The sequence below is a fragment of the Polistes dominula genome, unplaced genomic scaffold, assembly GCF_049000335.1.
Source record: "Polistes dominula isolate Pdom_NZ unplaced genomic scaffold, Pdom_raw_medaka contig_277, whole genome shotgun sequence".
Taxonomy (NCBI): Eukaryota; Metazoa; Arthropoda; class Insecta; order Hymenoptera; family Vespidae; genus Polistes; species Polistes dominula.
In genome coordinates this window covers 627,971-641,710 of record NW_028301009.1, presented here as the reverse complement: position 1 = coordinate 641,710, position 13,740 = coordinate 627,971, and the positions used below count along the sequence as shown (strand labels likewise).

Below are 13,740 nucleotides of genomic sequence, written 5' to 3'. Positions count from 1 at the left end.
GAGGCTTATTAAACACTCTAGTCAAAAGACTGTGCCTAGCGTCTGCTACAGGGATTCCTTTTTAATCTCCCCTTAGCCAAATTAAATAAGCGATTATTATTTAGTTCCTAATTTAGTTATCATATAAGTTAGGCGTTTTTAAAATTTTTATTTCAAACTTTTTGTTTATTTTTATAGTTCTGTAAAACATATTGTAAATTTCTTGTGCCAAAATAAACATATTAAAAAGTCAAAAGTCAAAAGTGCTGAAAATACAAGTTCTCGTCCGATCACTTAAGTCAAGCAGCACTGGGCACGGTTAGTACTTGGATGGGTGACCGCTTGGGAACACCGTGTGCTGTTAACACCTTCCTTTTTTTTTTTTTTTTATTCAATTTTTCTTTATAATGGTTGTCATAATCAAACTAAACATTTTTGGAAAATATCTTTTTCTTTTTTAGACAAAATCACGTACTTCAAGATTCTTTGTCAACTTCTTAACTATCTATATTAGTAATAGAACTTTTTGACGATTCAATCCCAAAATTTCCATGAAATCCATATTTCTCATGAGCGACATGCTTTGTCGTACCATAACTTTTTACAACGTCGTAGAAGCTGCTAGTTGTGGAATCAATGAATTAGGCCTGTTTTACCGTTTTTTGTTTTCTTTTGCTTTTTTCTTTTTTTTTTATACTTGAAATTAAGATGTACATGACAAGAGCATTTAGTATAATAAATTCTGTCGTTAACGGCCATACCGTGCTGAAAATACAAGTTCTCGTCCGATCACTTAAGTCAAGCAGCACTGGGCACGGTTAGTACTTGGATGGGTGACCGCTTGGGAACACCGTGTGCTGTTAACACCTTCCTTTTTTTTTTTTTTATTCAATTTTTCTTTATAATGGTTGTCATAATGTAACTAAAAATTTTTGGAAAATATCTTTTTCTTTTTTAGACAAAATCACATACTTCAAGATTCTTTGTCAACTTCTTAACTATCTATAGTAGTAATAGAACTTTTTGACGATTCAATCCCAAAATTTCCATGAAAACCATGTTTCTCATGAGCGACATGCTTTGTCGTACCATAACTTTTTACAACGTCGTAGAAGCTGCTAGTTGTGGAATCAATGAATTAGGCCTGTTTTACCGTTTTTTGTTTTCTTTTGCTTTTTTCTTTTTTTTTTATACTTGAAATTAAGATGTACATGACAAGAACATTTAGTATAATAAATTCTGTCGTTAACGGCCATACCGTGCTGAAAATACAAGTTCTCGTCCGATCACTTAAGTCAAGCAGCACTGGGCACGGTTAGTACTTGGATGGGTGACCGCTTGGGAACACCGTGTGCTGTTAACACCTTCCTTTTTTTTTTTTTTTATTCAATTTTTCTTTATAATGGTTGTCATAATCAAACTAAACATTTTTGGAAAATATCTTTTTCTTTTTTAGACAAAATCACGTACTTCAAGATTCTTTGTCAACTTCTTAACTATCTATATTAGTAATAGAACTTTTTGACGATTCAATCCCAAAATTTCCATGAAATCCATATTTCTCATGAGCGACATGCTTTGTCGTACCATAACTTTTTACAACGTCGTAGAAGCTGCTAGTTGTGGAATCAATGAATTAGGCCTGTTTTACCGTTTTTTGTTTTCTTTTGCTTTTTTCTTTTTTTTTATACTTGAAATTAAGATGTACATGACAAGAACATTTAGTATAATAAATTCTGTCGTTAACGGCCATACCGTGCTGAAAATACAAGTTCTCGTCCGATCACTTAAGTCAAGCAGCACTGGGCACGGTTAGTACTTGGATGGGTGACCGCTTGGGAACACCGTGTGCTGTTAACACCTTCCTTTTTTTTTTTTTTATTCAATTTTTCTTTATAATGGTTGTCATAATCAAACTAAACATTTTTGGAAAATATCTTTTTCTTTTTTAGACAAAATCACGTACTTCAAGATTCTTTGTCAACTTCTTAACTATCTATATTAGTAATAGAACTTTTTGACGATTCAATCCCAAAATTTCCATGAAATCCATATTTCTCATGAGCGACATGCTTTGTCGTACCATAACTTTTTACAACGTCGTAGGAGCTGCTAGTTGTGGAATCAATGATTTAGGCCTGTTTTACCGTTTTTTGTTTTCTTTTGCTTTTTTCTTTTTTTTTTATACTTGAAATTAAGATGTACATGACAAGAGCATTTAGTATAATAAATTCTGTCGTTAACGGCCATACCGTGCTGAAAATACAAGTTCTCGTCCGATCACTTAAGTCAAGCAGCACTGGGCACGGTTAGTACTTGGATGGGTGACCGCTTGGGAACACCGTGTGCTGTTAACACCTTCCATTTTTTTTTTTTTATTCAATTTTTCTTTATAATGGTTGTCATAATGAAACTAAAAATTTTTGGAAAATATCTTTTTCTTTTTTAGACAAAATCACATACTTCAAGATTCTTTGTCAACTTCTTAACTATCTATAGTAGTAATAGAACTTTTTGACGATTCAATCCCAAAATTTCCATGAAAACCATGTTTCTCATGAGCGACATGCTTTGTCGTACCATAACTTTTTACAACGTCGTAGAAGCTGCTAGTTGTGGAATCAATGAATTAGGCCTGTTTTACCGTTTTTTGTTTTCTTTTGCTTTTTTCTTTTTTTTTATACTTGAAATTAAGATGTACATGACAAGAACATTTAGTATAATAAATTCTGTCGTTAACGGCCATACCGTGCTGAAAATACAAGTTCTCGTCCGATCACTTAAGTCAAGCAGCACTGGGCACGGTTAGTACTTGGATGGGTGACCGCTTGGGAACACCGTGTGCTGTTAACACCTTCCATTTTTTTTTTTTATTCAATTTTTCTTTATAATGGTTGTCATAATCAAACTAAACATTTTTGGAAAATATCTTTTTCTTTTTTTAGACAAAATCACGTACTTCAAGATTCTTTGTCAACTTCTTAACTATCTATATTAGTAATAGAACTTTTTGACGATTCAATCCCAAAATTTCCATGAAATCCATATTTCTCATGAGCGAAATGCTTTGTCGTACCATAACTTTTTACAACGTCGTAGGAGCTGCTAGTTGTGGAATCAATGAATTAGGCCTGTTTTACCGTTTTTTGTTTTCTTTTGCTTTTTTCTTTTTTTTTTTTTTTATACTTGAAATTAAGATGTACATGACAAGAGCATTTAGTATAATAAATTCTGTCGTTAACGGCCATACCGTGCTGAAAATACAAGTTCTCGTCCGATCACTTAAGTCAAGCAGCACTGGGCACGGTTAGTACTTGGATGGGTGACCGCTTGGGAACACCGTGTGCTGTTAACACCTTCCTTTTTTTTTTTTTTATTCAATTTTTCTTTATAATGGTTGTCATAATGAAACTAAACATTTTTGGAAAATATCTTTTTCTTTTTTAGACAAAATCACATACTTCAAGATTCTTTGTCAACTTCTTAACTATCTATAGTAGTAATAGAACTTTTTGACGATTCAATCCCAAAATTTCCATAAAAACCATGTTTCTCATGAGCGACATGCTTTGTCGTACCATAACTTTTTACAACGTCGTAGAAGCTGCTAGTTGTGGAATCAATGAATTAGGCCTGTTTTACCGTTTTTTGTTTTCTTTTGCTTTTTTCTTTTTTTTCTTTTTTTTATACTTGAAATTAAGATGTACATGACAAGAACATTTAGTATAATAAATTCTGTCGTTAACGGCCATACCGTGCTGAAAATACAAGTTCTCGTCCGATCACTTAAGTCAAGCAGCACTGGGCACGGTTAGTACTTGGATGGGTGACCGCTTGGGAACACCGTGTGCTGTTAACACCTTCCTTTTTTTTTTTTTATGCAATTTTTCTTTATAATGGTTGTCATAATCAAACTAAACATTTTTGGAAAATATCTTTTTCTTTTTTTAGACAAAATCACGTACTTCAAGATTCTTTGTCAACTTCTTAACTATCTATATTAGTAATAGAACTTTTTGACGATTCAATCCCAAAATTTCCATGAAAACCATGTTTCTCATGAGCGACATGCTTTGTCGTACCATAACTTTTTACAACGTCGTAGAAGCTGCTAGTTGTGGAATCAATGAATTAGGCCTGTTTTACCGTTTTTTGTTTTCTTTTGCTTTTTTCTTTTTTTTTTATACTTGAAATTAAGATGTACATGACAAGAACATTTAGTATAATAAATTCTGTCGTTAACGGCCATACCGTGCTGAAAATACAAGTTCTCGTCCGATCACTTAAGTCAAGCAGCACTGGGCACGGTTAGTACTTGGATGGGTGACCGCTTGGGAACACCGTGTGCTGTTAACACCTTCCTTTTTTTTTTTTTATTCAATTTTTCTTTATAATGGTTGTCATAATCAAACTAAACATTTTTGGAAAATATCTTTTTCTTTTTTTAGACAAAATCACGTACTTCAAGATTCTTTGTCAACTTCTTAACTATCTATATTAGTAATAGAACTTTTTGACGATTCAATCCCAAAATTTCCATGAAATCCATATTTCTCATGAGCGACATGCTTTGTCGTACCATAACTTTTTACAACGTCGTAGAAGCTGCTAGTTGTGGAATCATTGAATTAGGCCTGTTTTACCGTTTTTTGTTTTCTTTTGCTTTTTTCTTTTTTTTTATACTTGAAATTAAGATGTACATGACAAGAGCATTTAGTATAATAAATTCTGTCGTTAACGGCCATACCGTGCTGCAAACGCTGTCAGCGTTTCGGCCACGCTGCATCTAACTGTAATCTAGAATAAGATGCGTTAAGTGCAAGGAGGATCATGCTCCAGGGGAGTGTAAGGCCGGAGAGCGGTCGCCAGGTACGGAGGATACAGTAAAGCCTTTCTGTGTCAACTGTGGTCAATTCGGACACCCTGCGTCATTCAGAGGATGCCAAAAAGCGCAGGCATTTGCCGCGCTAAAGAATAAACGAAAGAAAACATCCCAAAAGCCAGCAGCACGGAAAATAACCAACCAGGCGTTTTTGCAGAATGGATTTCTTATGCGTCATGGTTGGCAAGTCTCTTCAGACTCATCCCCTAAATCACAAGGTGCACATACCGGACTACATGCAGCAAATTCCCACGGACGCTGGTCTAGCTAAGTTGGCTACTTGGAGGCTAGAACGGAAAAATTGGAAAACTCCTTGAATAGTGTATCTAACCAACTAAATCGATTACGCACAGTTGGTGCTTATATCACTCTAAATTATGGACAAAGTTAGGTCTTTAAACCCATATCATGAATTTAAGTGTGCGTCGTTAAACTAATTCACTAATTATAATTTTAAGCGTGTGGAACTAATAAACTTCTTAAATCACATAGGTTAGACATAGCGGTCCTAAACGAAACTAAATTAGGACCGAAACACTTAGTTAGTTTTAAAAACTACACCATAGTCAATGATCGAGTAAATGGTTCAGGTGGTGGCACAGCCATTGTTGTAAAGAAAAATCTAAAGTTCGAAATTGTAAATTTAGGCGAAAAATATTCAACCATAGAGGTATCTGTTATAAAAATAAATTTGACAGAGGACAGTATCTTCTGGTTGCGCAATTTATGCGAGGAAAGGAAAAAGTCTGATCTTTATCAATGAAATAAACGATTTGTTTTGTACGTTGAAACTTGACTCTCCAAAAGTTTATTATTTTGTAGGTGGAGACTTTAACGCAAAACACACTTCTTGGATAATCCATTAAACAACGAAAGAGGCGTTGCGTTTAGTAAATGGATTGATAAGGCAGCTATAGATTTTAAGCTAAAATTATTTCACTCTTCAACCCCTTCTTACCCTAGGAAAAACTCCTTCCTAGACCTAATTCTAGCTGACGCGAGATTATCATTTAAGCATACCTTAGATGATAAATTGAGCACAGAAAACTTTCCAAGTGACCATGAAGCGATAATGGCCACCTTTAGCATCAAGGATAGAAACCTCAGGGATTCATCATTTACCATTAATAACAATTTTTCTTTTTCTAAAATTAGGTTTACCAAATTTGAGAAAATTCTCTCTAAATTTGATCCTGATGTCAATCCTGATTTTAACTTGGATCTAAGTGTTGTTGAGGCCAAGTTAGACCATATTAAAGACACCATACTAGATGCAATGAGGCGCTCCTCTCCAAAAAGCAAATCGTTTAATTCTACAGATAAATATATCAACAATTACGCAAGAAAGCTAGTGGCGAGAGAAAAATCTCTTATCAACGAATTAAGGAAGTTAAGAAAATGGAATTTCCAAGGGGCAACGAAAGAGCATTTAATTCACAATTTTACGAACATATTGCTGCAATCAGGAGAAAATTAAAATTCCTTATAGAAAAGAACGTCGCGAGTTATTGGCTTAATAGGGTTTCGTCAATTGATCCTCGAAGACCGGATAAAATGTTCTCAGAAATAAATAAATTATTTCGCAATAAAGGCGGACATAAAGTCGGTGATTTGAAAGTCGCAGCCAACAGAGCTGATTTGATATTGGCAGCTGGAATCAACAATCAATCGTGTCTGACAGATGGCGATGGAATGAAAATAATTCACGATGACAAGGCCAAGGCTAACTTACTAGCAGCTCACTATGTGTCAGTTAACAATCAGAACGAAAATATAAACAATGTTGTGTTTAGAAATTTTGTAAATAATAGGGTAAACACACTACTAGATGAAATATCATCAGCTCATCCTAACACCATATGCACGTTCAGTCCAGTTAATAATGCTTTAAAGCCGGAACAACCCCCTTCGTGTGCCTTTTATTTCACTAACTTGGATCTAGTCAAACGAAAATTCAAGAAGCTCAATAACAAAAAATCAGCAGGAAATGATCAACTGCCAAACTTTATATTAAAAAAACTTCCGGTTAACATTATCCGGGCCTACACTATTTTGTTCAATAATCTTCTAAATAATGGTATTTTTCCAGATTCTTGGAAATCTGCGAAAGTTATTTCAATTCTAAAGAAAGGTAAATCTGCAACAGACGTTAATAGTTATCGCCCGATAAGTATGCTTTCCAATATTGGAAAAATCTACGAAAAAGTAATAAATGATATAATTTTAAATATCTGTGCAACTAATAATATCATATCCGAAAATCAATTTGGATTTAAAAAACGCCACTCTACTTTGCATGCTATAAACAAACTGTCTTCTGATGTTAACTGGGCACTTAATGGGGGCAAGTGTGTGGGTGCTTGTCTGGTCGACCTGGAGAAAGCATTTACACGGTATGGATCAATGGTCTTATACATAAACTAAGAAAGAAAAACTTCCCTCTGTTGGTGTTAAATTATTAATCAGCATATTAGTAACAGATCATTCCGAGTAATGATCGGAGACCAAGAATCGAGCAAATGCGTCATTAAAAATGGTTTACAACAGGGTACTATAAATTCTCCGGTGCTTTTTAATATCTACACTGATGATATTTTACAGTTATTTGGTCCCCACAAAACCGGATGCTCGATGATTGCATTTGCTGATGACTTAATAGTTTACAGAGCTGGAAAGGATCCGAGAAAAGTTCAAGCGGACTTGCAAAAAGCGATTAATAGTATTTTTTCTTATTACACGGCGTGGAAATTAAAAGTAAACATTGACAAGTGCGAAACAATACTTTTTAGACCGTCGACGCAAAAAGCCTCATGTATCATCAAAAATAACTACAAATCATTCCACATAAATGCAGACCCAGCTGCAAGCAAAAAGATCCCACATAAAAAAGCTGTCAAATACTTAGGGTTATATATAGACGAGAGATTTTTACTGAATGCTCACCCTCTACAGCAACTCCAAAAAGCGAAAACTGTGTTTACTTTATGCGCGAGACTCTTTCATTCGCGTGCATTATCGCCGAAAGCGAAAATTATCTGTTACCAAAGCCTCATAAGGCCTATCTTGACTTATGGCTGCGAGATATGGTATAATGTGTGCGCTAATATAATGGAGAAATTCCGAATTTTCGAGAGACGATGCCTAAGAGCTTGCTTAGGACTTTACAGATCAGCTAAATCAAATTACACCAAACATGTCAGCAATATAATTATCTATGAAAAAGCCAACATTAATAGAATTGACAACTTTATTATTAAATTAATCAGAAATTATTTTGCTAATGTGGCAACTGTTTCATGTAACAGTCTCATCTTTCCTATTCCTTATCCAGACGATAATTATATAAAGGTGGCTTTAAATACTGGATTTGTACCTCCGGAAGCCTTCCTTTATCTCGATAAATTGGGTATTGTTCAAAATAGAAAAGCAGTCCCACTGTTATACCATATCTCAAGGCGTAGAACAAAAAAGGCGATAGCTTATGATGCACACAACAATCTACATGAGTTTGCATCAGCACTTCTTTTCGGAGCTCGGTTATCGATATGACGCGAGAGTACCCAAGCGAGACATTCATGAGGTAAAAAATTTAAATTATCTACACTACTGGTGGCTTGAAGACCGAATCAATCCCCAGTGATACAAAATAAAGTCTAAGAAAACTTTAGATAAGGCAATTTAACTCCTAAGTGTGTAGGATGCATCTTTATTTTCTAAGTTATTCTAAGGTAGAACCTATGTTTCCCCCCCCCCCCTGTATATAGTAATTTCCTATGCTCCTGATCTTCCCTATCTCTTACTCCATTATTCCGCTCCTTTTCGCTCCTTATTAGTTTAAGCGTAATTTTAAGTTTTAAACAAGTTATGCGTGCTTCCTTTTTACTGCACTTTTTGGGATGCAATTCAAGTAAATGTACAATTATTTAGCGTAGAGGCTTATTAAACACTCTAGTCAAAAGACTGTGCCTAGCGTCTGCTACAGGGATTCCTTTTTAATCTCCCCTTAGCCAAATTAAATAAGCGATTATTATTTAGTTCCTAATTTAGTTATCATATAAGTTAGGCGTTTTTAAAATTTTTATTTCAAACTTTTGTTTATTTTTATAGTTCTGTAAAACATATTGTAAATTTCTTGTGCCAAAATAAACATATTAAAAAGTCAAACAAAAAAGTCAAGGCCATACCGTGCTGAAAATACAAGTTCTCGTCCGATCACTTAAGTCAAGCAGCACTGGGCACGGTTAGTACTTGGATGGGTGACCGCTTGGGAACACCGTGTGCTGTTAACACCTTCCTTTTTTTTTTTTTTATTCAATTTTTCTTTATAATGGTTGTCATAATCAAACTAAACATTTTTGGAAAATATCTTTTTCTTTTTTAGACAAAATCACGTACTTCAAGATTCTTTGTCAACTTCTTAACTATCTATATTAGTAATAGAACTTTTTGACGATTCAATCCCAAAATTTCCATGAAATCCATATTTCTCATGAGCGACATGCTTTGTCGTACCATAACTTTTTACAACGTCGTAGAAGCTGCTAGTTGTGGAATCAATGAATTAGGCCTGTTTTACCGTTTTTTGTTTTCTTTTGCTTTTTTCTTTTTTTTTTATACTTGAAATTAAGATGTACATGACAAGAACATTTAGTATAATAAATTCTGTCGTTAAAGGCCATACCGTGCTGAAAATACAAGTTCTCGTCCGATCACTTAAGTCAAGCAGCACTGGGCACGGTTAGTACTTGGATGGGTGACCGCTTGGGAACACCGTGTGCTGTTAACACCTTCCTTTTTTTTTTTTTTATTCAATTTTTCTTTATAATGGTTGTCATAATCAAACTAAACATTTTTGGAAAATATCTTTTTCTTTTTTAGACAAAATCACGTACTTCAAGATTCTTTGTCAACTTCTTAACTATCTATATTAGTAATAGAACTTTTTGACGATTCAATCCCAAAATTTCCATGAAATCCATATTTCTCATGAGCGACATGCTTTGTCGTACCATAACTTTTTACAACGTCGTAGGAGCTGCTAGTTGTGGAATCAATGAATTAGGCCTGTTTTACCGTTTTTTGTTTTCTTTTGCTTTTTTCTTTTTTTTTTATACTTGAAATTAAGATGTACATGACAAGAGCATTTAGTATAATAAATTCTGTCGTTAACGGCCATACCGTGCTGAAAATACAAGTTCTCGTCCGATCACTTAAGTCAAGCAGCACTGGGCACGGTTAGTACTTGGATGGGTGACCGCTTGAGAACACCGTGTGCTGTTAACACCTTCCTTTTTTTTTTTTTTTATTCAATTTTTCTTTATAATGGTTGTCATAATCAAACTAAACATTTTTGGAAAATATCTTTTTCTTTTTTAGACAAAATCACGTACTTCAAGATTCTTTGTCAACTTCTTAACTATCTATATTAGTAATAGAACTTTTTGACGATTCAATCCCAAAATTTCCATGAAATCCATATTTCTCATGAGCGACATGCTTTGTCGTACCATAACTTATTACAACGTCGTAGAAGCTGCTAGTTGTGGAATCAATGAATTAGGCCTGTTTTACCGTTTTTTGTTTTCTTTTGCTTTTTTCTTTTTTTTTTTATACTTGAAATTAAGATGTACATGACAAGAGCATTTAGTATAATAAATTCTGTCGTTAACGGCCATACCGTGCTGAAAATACAAGTTCTCGTCCGATCACTTAAGTCAAGCAGCACTGGGCACGGTTAGTACTTGGATGGGTGACCGCTTGGGAACACCGTGTGCTGTTAACACCTTCCTTTTTTTTTTTTTTTATTCAATTTTTCTTTATAATGGTTGTCATAATCAAACTAAACATTTTTGGAAAATATCTTTTTCTTTTTTAGACAAAATCACGTACTTCAAGATTCTTTGTCAACTTCTTAACTATCTATATTAGTAATAGAACTTTTTGACGATTCAATCCCAAAATTTCCATGAAATCCATATTTCTCATGAGCGACATGCTTTGTCGTACCATAACTTTTTACAACGTCGTAGAAGCTGCTAGTTGTGGAATCAATGAATTAGGCCTGTTTTACCGTTTTTTGTTTTCTTTTGCTTTTTTCTTTTTTTTTATACTTGAAATTAAGATGTACATGACAAGAGTATTTAGTATAATAAATTCTGTCGTTAACGGCCATACCGTGCTGAAAATACAAGTTCTCGTCCGATCACTTAAGTCAAGCAGCACTGGGCACGGTTAGTACTTGGATGGGTGACCGCTTGGGAACACCGTGTGCTGTTAACACCTTCCTTTTTTTTTTTTTATTCAATTTTTCTTTATAATGGTTGTCATAATCAAACTAAACATTTTTGGAAAATATCTTTTTCTTTTTTAGACAAAATCACGTACTTCAAGATTCTTTGTCAACTTCTTAACTATCGATATTAGTAATAGAACTTTTTGACGATTCAATCCCAAAATTTCCATGAAATCCATATTTCTCATGAGCGACATGCTTTGTCGTACCATAACTTTTTACAACGTCGTAGGAGCTGCTAGTTGTGGAATCAATGAATTAGGCCTGTTTTACCGTTTTTTGTTTTCTTTTGCTTTTTTCTTTTTTTTTTATACTTGAAATTAAGATGTACATGACAAGAGCATTTAGTATAATAAATTCTGTCGTTAACGGCCATACCGTGCTGAAAATACAAGTTCTCGTCCGATCACTTAAGTCAAGCAGCACTGGGCACGGTTAGTACTTGGATGGGTGACCGCTTGGGAACACCGTGTGCTGTTAACACCTTCCTTTTTTTTTTTTTTTATTCAATTTTTCTTTATAATGGTTGTCATAATCAAACTAAACATTTTTGGAAAATATCTTTTTCTTTTTTAGACAAAATCACGTACTTCAAGATTCTTTGTCAACTTCTTAACTATCTATATTAGTAATAGAACTTTTTGACGATTCAATCCCAAAATTTCCATGAAATCCATATTTCTCATGAGCGACATGCTTTGTCGTACCATAACTTTTTACAACCTCGTAGAAGCTGCTAGTTGTGGAATCAATGAATTAGGCCTGTTTTACCGTTTTTTGTTTTCTTTTGCTTTTTTCTTTCTTTTTTATACTTGAAATTAAGATGTACATGACAAGAGCATTTAGTATAATAAATTCTGTCGTTAACGGCCATAACGTGCTGAAAATACAAGTTCTCGTCCGATCACTTAAGTCAAGCAGCACTGGGCACGGTTAGTACTTGGATGGGTGACCGCTTGGGAACACCGTGTGCTGTTAACACCTTCCTTTTTTTTTTTTTATTCAATTTTTCTTTATAATGGTTGTCATAATCAAACTAAACATTTTTGGAAAATATCTTTTTCTTTTTTAGACAAAATCACGTACTTCAAGATTCTTTGTCAACTTCTTAACTATCTATATTAGTAATAGAACTTTTTGACGATTCAATCCCAAAATTTCCATGAAATCCATATTTCTCATGAGCGACATGCTTTGTCGTACCATAACTTTTTACAAAGTCGTAGAAGCTGCTAGTTGTGGAATCAATGAATTAGGCCTGTTTTACCGTTTTTTGTTTTCTTTTGCTTTTTTCTTTTTTTTTATACTTGAAATTAAGATGTACATGACAAGAGCATTTAGTATAATAAATTCTGTCGTTAACGGCCATACCGTGCTGAAAATACAAGTTCTCGGGGAGTCTCGTGACGGCGCTCAAATCGTAAAGACGTGCTTAGTTCGTGTAGTAAATAAACAGTATTAAGTAATAGTAGTTTTCAGTTTTTTACTGTTATCTTGTATATATTGATAATAATGGAAGCAATTTATCTTTTATAATGTTGGATGAAGACGATTCCAATATAAAATGTAACGTTAGTTTATATAAAGATAGACCTAACCTTAAAAGTTCGCAGAAGAGAAAGCATAGGGAATTCACTCATGAAAGTGATGTAACAAACGGTGGTAGACAAAAACCGGCAAAAATGGCTCTGTCTGAGAGTCTTGAAAAGCAATACCAACGAGTAATTAAGAATTAGGAAACAATAAATCTCAGTGCTTACTCAACCTAACCTTGTACAAAGAACAACAAACGTCCAACTGCACTTAATACACACAAAATAACTAAAAAAATCAAAGATTGGAACATGTGGATGATACGATCACTACACAAAGGTGGGCAAAAGGGAAATTCCGAAAAAATCTTTATCTCCAAGAAGCAAAACAAAATAGCTCTTACGCCTTTAAATAAGTCTCATAATTATTTGATAACTATCAGAAACACCAAACCTATTACCTCTGAATTACTACAGAACAATGATTACAAATCTAGTAGCAAAACGAAAACAAAAAAAGGGGCAACAAACCACCGCCTATTCATACTATAGACATTGATCTAAAAAGCTTAACATGATTCTTAAGAATACGGAAATAATATGGTTTAAGAACAAATAACTCAAATAATACAACAATATATACATATGACTTAGAAAACTAGGGAAAATAATGAATATTTGAAAGAAAAATCAAAAAATTTACACATACACACCAAGAGTATAAGCAGAAAACTTTGGTTCTAAAAGGTATCTGTTGCAGCTACAATGTAGAAAGTTAAGAATGAATTGAAAGCACTAAACGTAAAGGAGATAGAAATTACAAAAGTGTCAATTTTAAAAAATAATAAAGGTAATGAAACATCTTTAAACCCAATACTTTTAGTGAATCTGACAGGAGAAAGCAAAACAAAAATCTTATACAAATAAACAAATTGTTTAATCAAATAATTAGATGGGAACCTTTCAGAAACCCGAAAATTTATCAATGCCATAGATGTCAACGAGTGGGACTACGAGTTCGAATTCAATCTAGAATACGTTGTGTTAATTACTAA

The 13,740-nt window shown here is 33.9% G+C and overlaps 14 non-coding genes and 2 pseudogenes across 14 annotated transcripts; all 16 read left to right on the top strand.

Moving 5' to 3' along the window:
• The first annotated feature begins 228 nt into the window (after positions 1-228).
• On the top strand, positions 229-346 carry LOC149032082 (5S ribosomal RNA; annotated as a pseudogene).
• Positions 347-726: 380 nt separating this feature from the next.
• LOC149032081 (5S ribosomal RNA) lies at positions 727-845 on the top strand. Its single transcript, XR_016177109.1, has one exon. It is a non-coding gene; the product is annotated as a 5S ribosomal RNA (ribosomal RNA).
• Positions 846-1,223: 378 nt separating this feature from the next.
• On the top strand, positions 1,224-1,342 carry LOC149032080 (5S ribosomal RNA). The gene has a single exon (XR_016177108.1). It is a non-coding gene; the product is annotated as a 5S ribosomal RNA (ribosomal RNA).
• Positions 1,343-1,720: 378 nt separating this feature from the next.
• LOC149032079 (5S ribosomal RNA) lies at positions 1,721-1,839 on the top strand. The gene has a single exon (XR_016177107.1). It is a non-coding gene; the product is annotated as a 5S ribosomal RNA (ribosomal RNA).
• Positions 1,840-2,217: 378 nt separating this feature from the next.
• Positions 2,218-2,336, top strand: LOC149032078 (5S ribosomal RNA). Its single transcript, XR_016177105.1, has one exon. It is a non-coding gene; the product is annotated as a 5S ribosomal RNA (ribosomal RNA).
• A 377-nt stretch (positions 2,337-2,713) lies between these two features.
• Positions 2,714-2,832, top strand: LOC149032077 (5S ribosomal RNA). Its single transcript, XR_016177104.1, has one exon. It is a non-coding gene; the product is annotated as a 5S ribosomal RNA (ribosomal RNA).
• Positions 2,833-3,215: 383 nt separating this feature from the next.
• LOC149032076 (5S ribosomal RNA) lies at positions 3,216-3,334 on the top strand. The gene has a single exon (XR_016177103.1). It is a non-coding gene; the product is annotated as a 5S ribosomal RNA (ribosomal RNA).
• Positions 3,335-3,719: 385 nt separating this feature from the next.
• On the top strand, positions 3,720-3,838 carry LOC149032075 (5S ribosomal RNA). Its single transcript, XR_016177102.1, has one exon. It is a non-coding gene; the product is annotated as a 5S ribosomal RNA (ribosomal RNA).
• Positions 3,839-4,216: 378 nt separating this feature from the next.
• Positions 4,217-4,335, top strand: LOC149032074 (5S ribosomal RNA). The gene has a single exon (XR_016177101.1). It is a non-coding gene; the product is annotated as a 5S ribosomal RNA (ribosomal RNA).
• A 4,697-nt stretch (positions 4,336-9,032) lies between these two features.
• On the top strand, positions 9,033-9,150 carry LOC149032073 (5S ribosomal RNA; annotated as a pseudogene).
• A 378-nt stretch (positions 9,151-9,528) lies between these two features.
• LOC149032072 (5S ribosomal RNA) lies at positions 9,529-9,647 on the top strand. The gene has a single exon (XR_016177113.1). It is a non-coding gene; the product is annotated as a 5S ribosomal RNA (ribosomal RNA).
• Positions 9,648-10,025: 378 nt separating this feature from the next.
• On the top strand, positions 10,026-10,144 carry LOC149032071 (5S ribosomal RNA). Its single transcript, XR_016177110.1, has one exon. It is a non-coding gene; the product is annotated as a 5S ribosomal RNA (ribosomal RNA).
• A 380-nt stretch (positions 10,145-10,524) lies between these two features.
• Positions 10,525-10,643, top strand: LOC149032070 (5S ribosomal RNA). Its single transcript, XR_016177100.1, has one exon. It is a non-coding gene; the product is annotated as a 5S ribosomal RNA (ribosomal RNA).
• Positions 10,644-11,021: 378 nt separating this feature from the next.
• On the top strand, positions 11,022-11,140 carry LOC149032069 (5S ribosomal RNA). The gene has a single exon (XR_016177099.1). It is a non-coding gene; the product is annotated as a 5S ribosomal RNA (ribosomal RNA).
• A 377-nt stretch (positions 11,141-11,517) lies between these two features.
• On the top strand, positions 11,518-11,636 carry LOC149032068 (5S ribosomal RNA). The gene has a single exon (XR_016177098.1). It is a non-coding gene; the product is annotated as a 5S ribosomal RNA (ribosomal RNA).
• Positions 11,637-12,015: 379 nt separating this feature from the next.
• LOC149032067 (5S ribosomal RNA) lies at positions 12,016-12,134 on the top strand. The gene has a single exon (XR_016177112.1). It is a non-coding gene; the product is annotated as a 5S ribosomal RNA (ribosomal RNA).
• Positions 12,135-13,740: the final 1,606 nt, after the last annotated feature.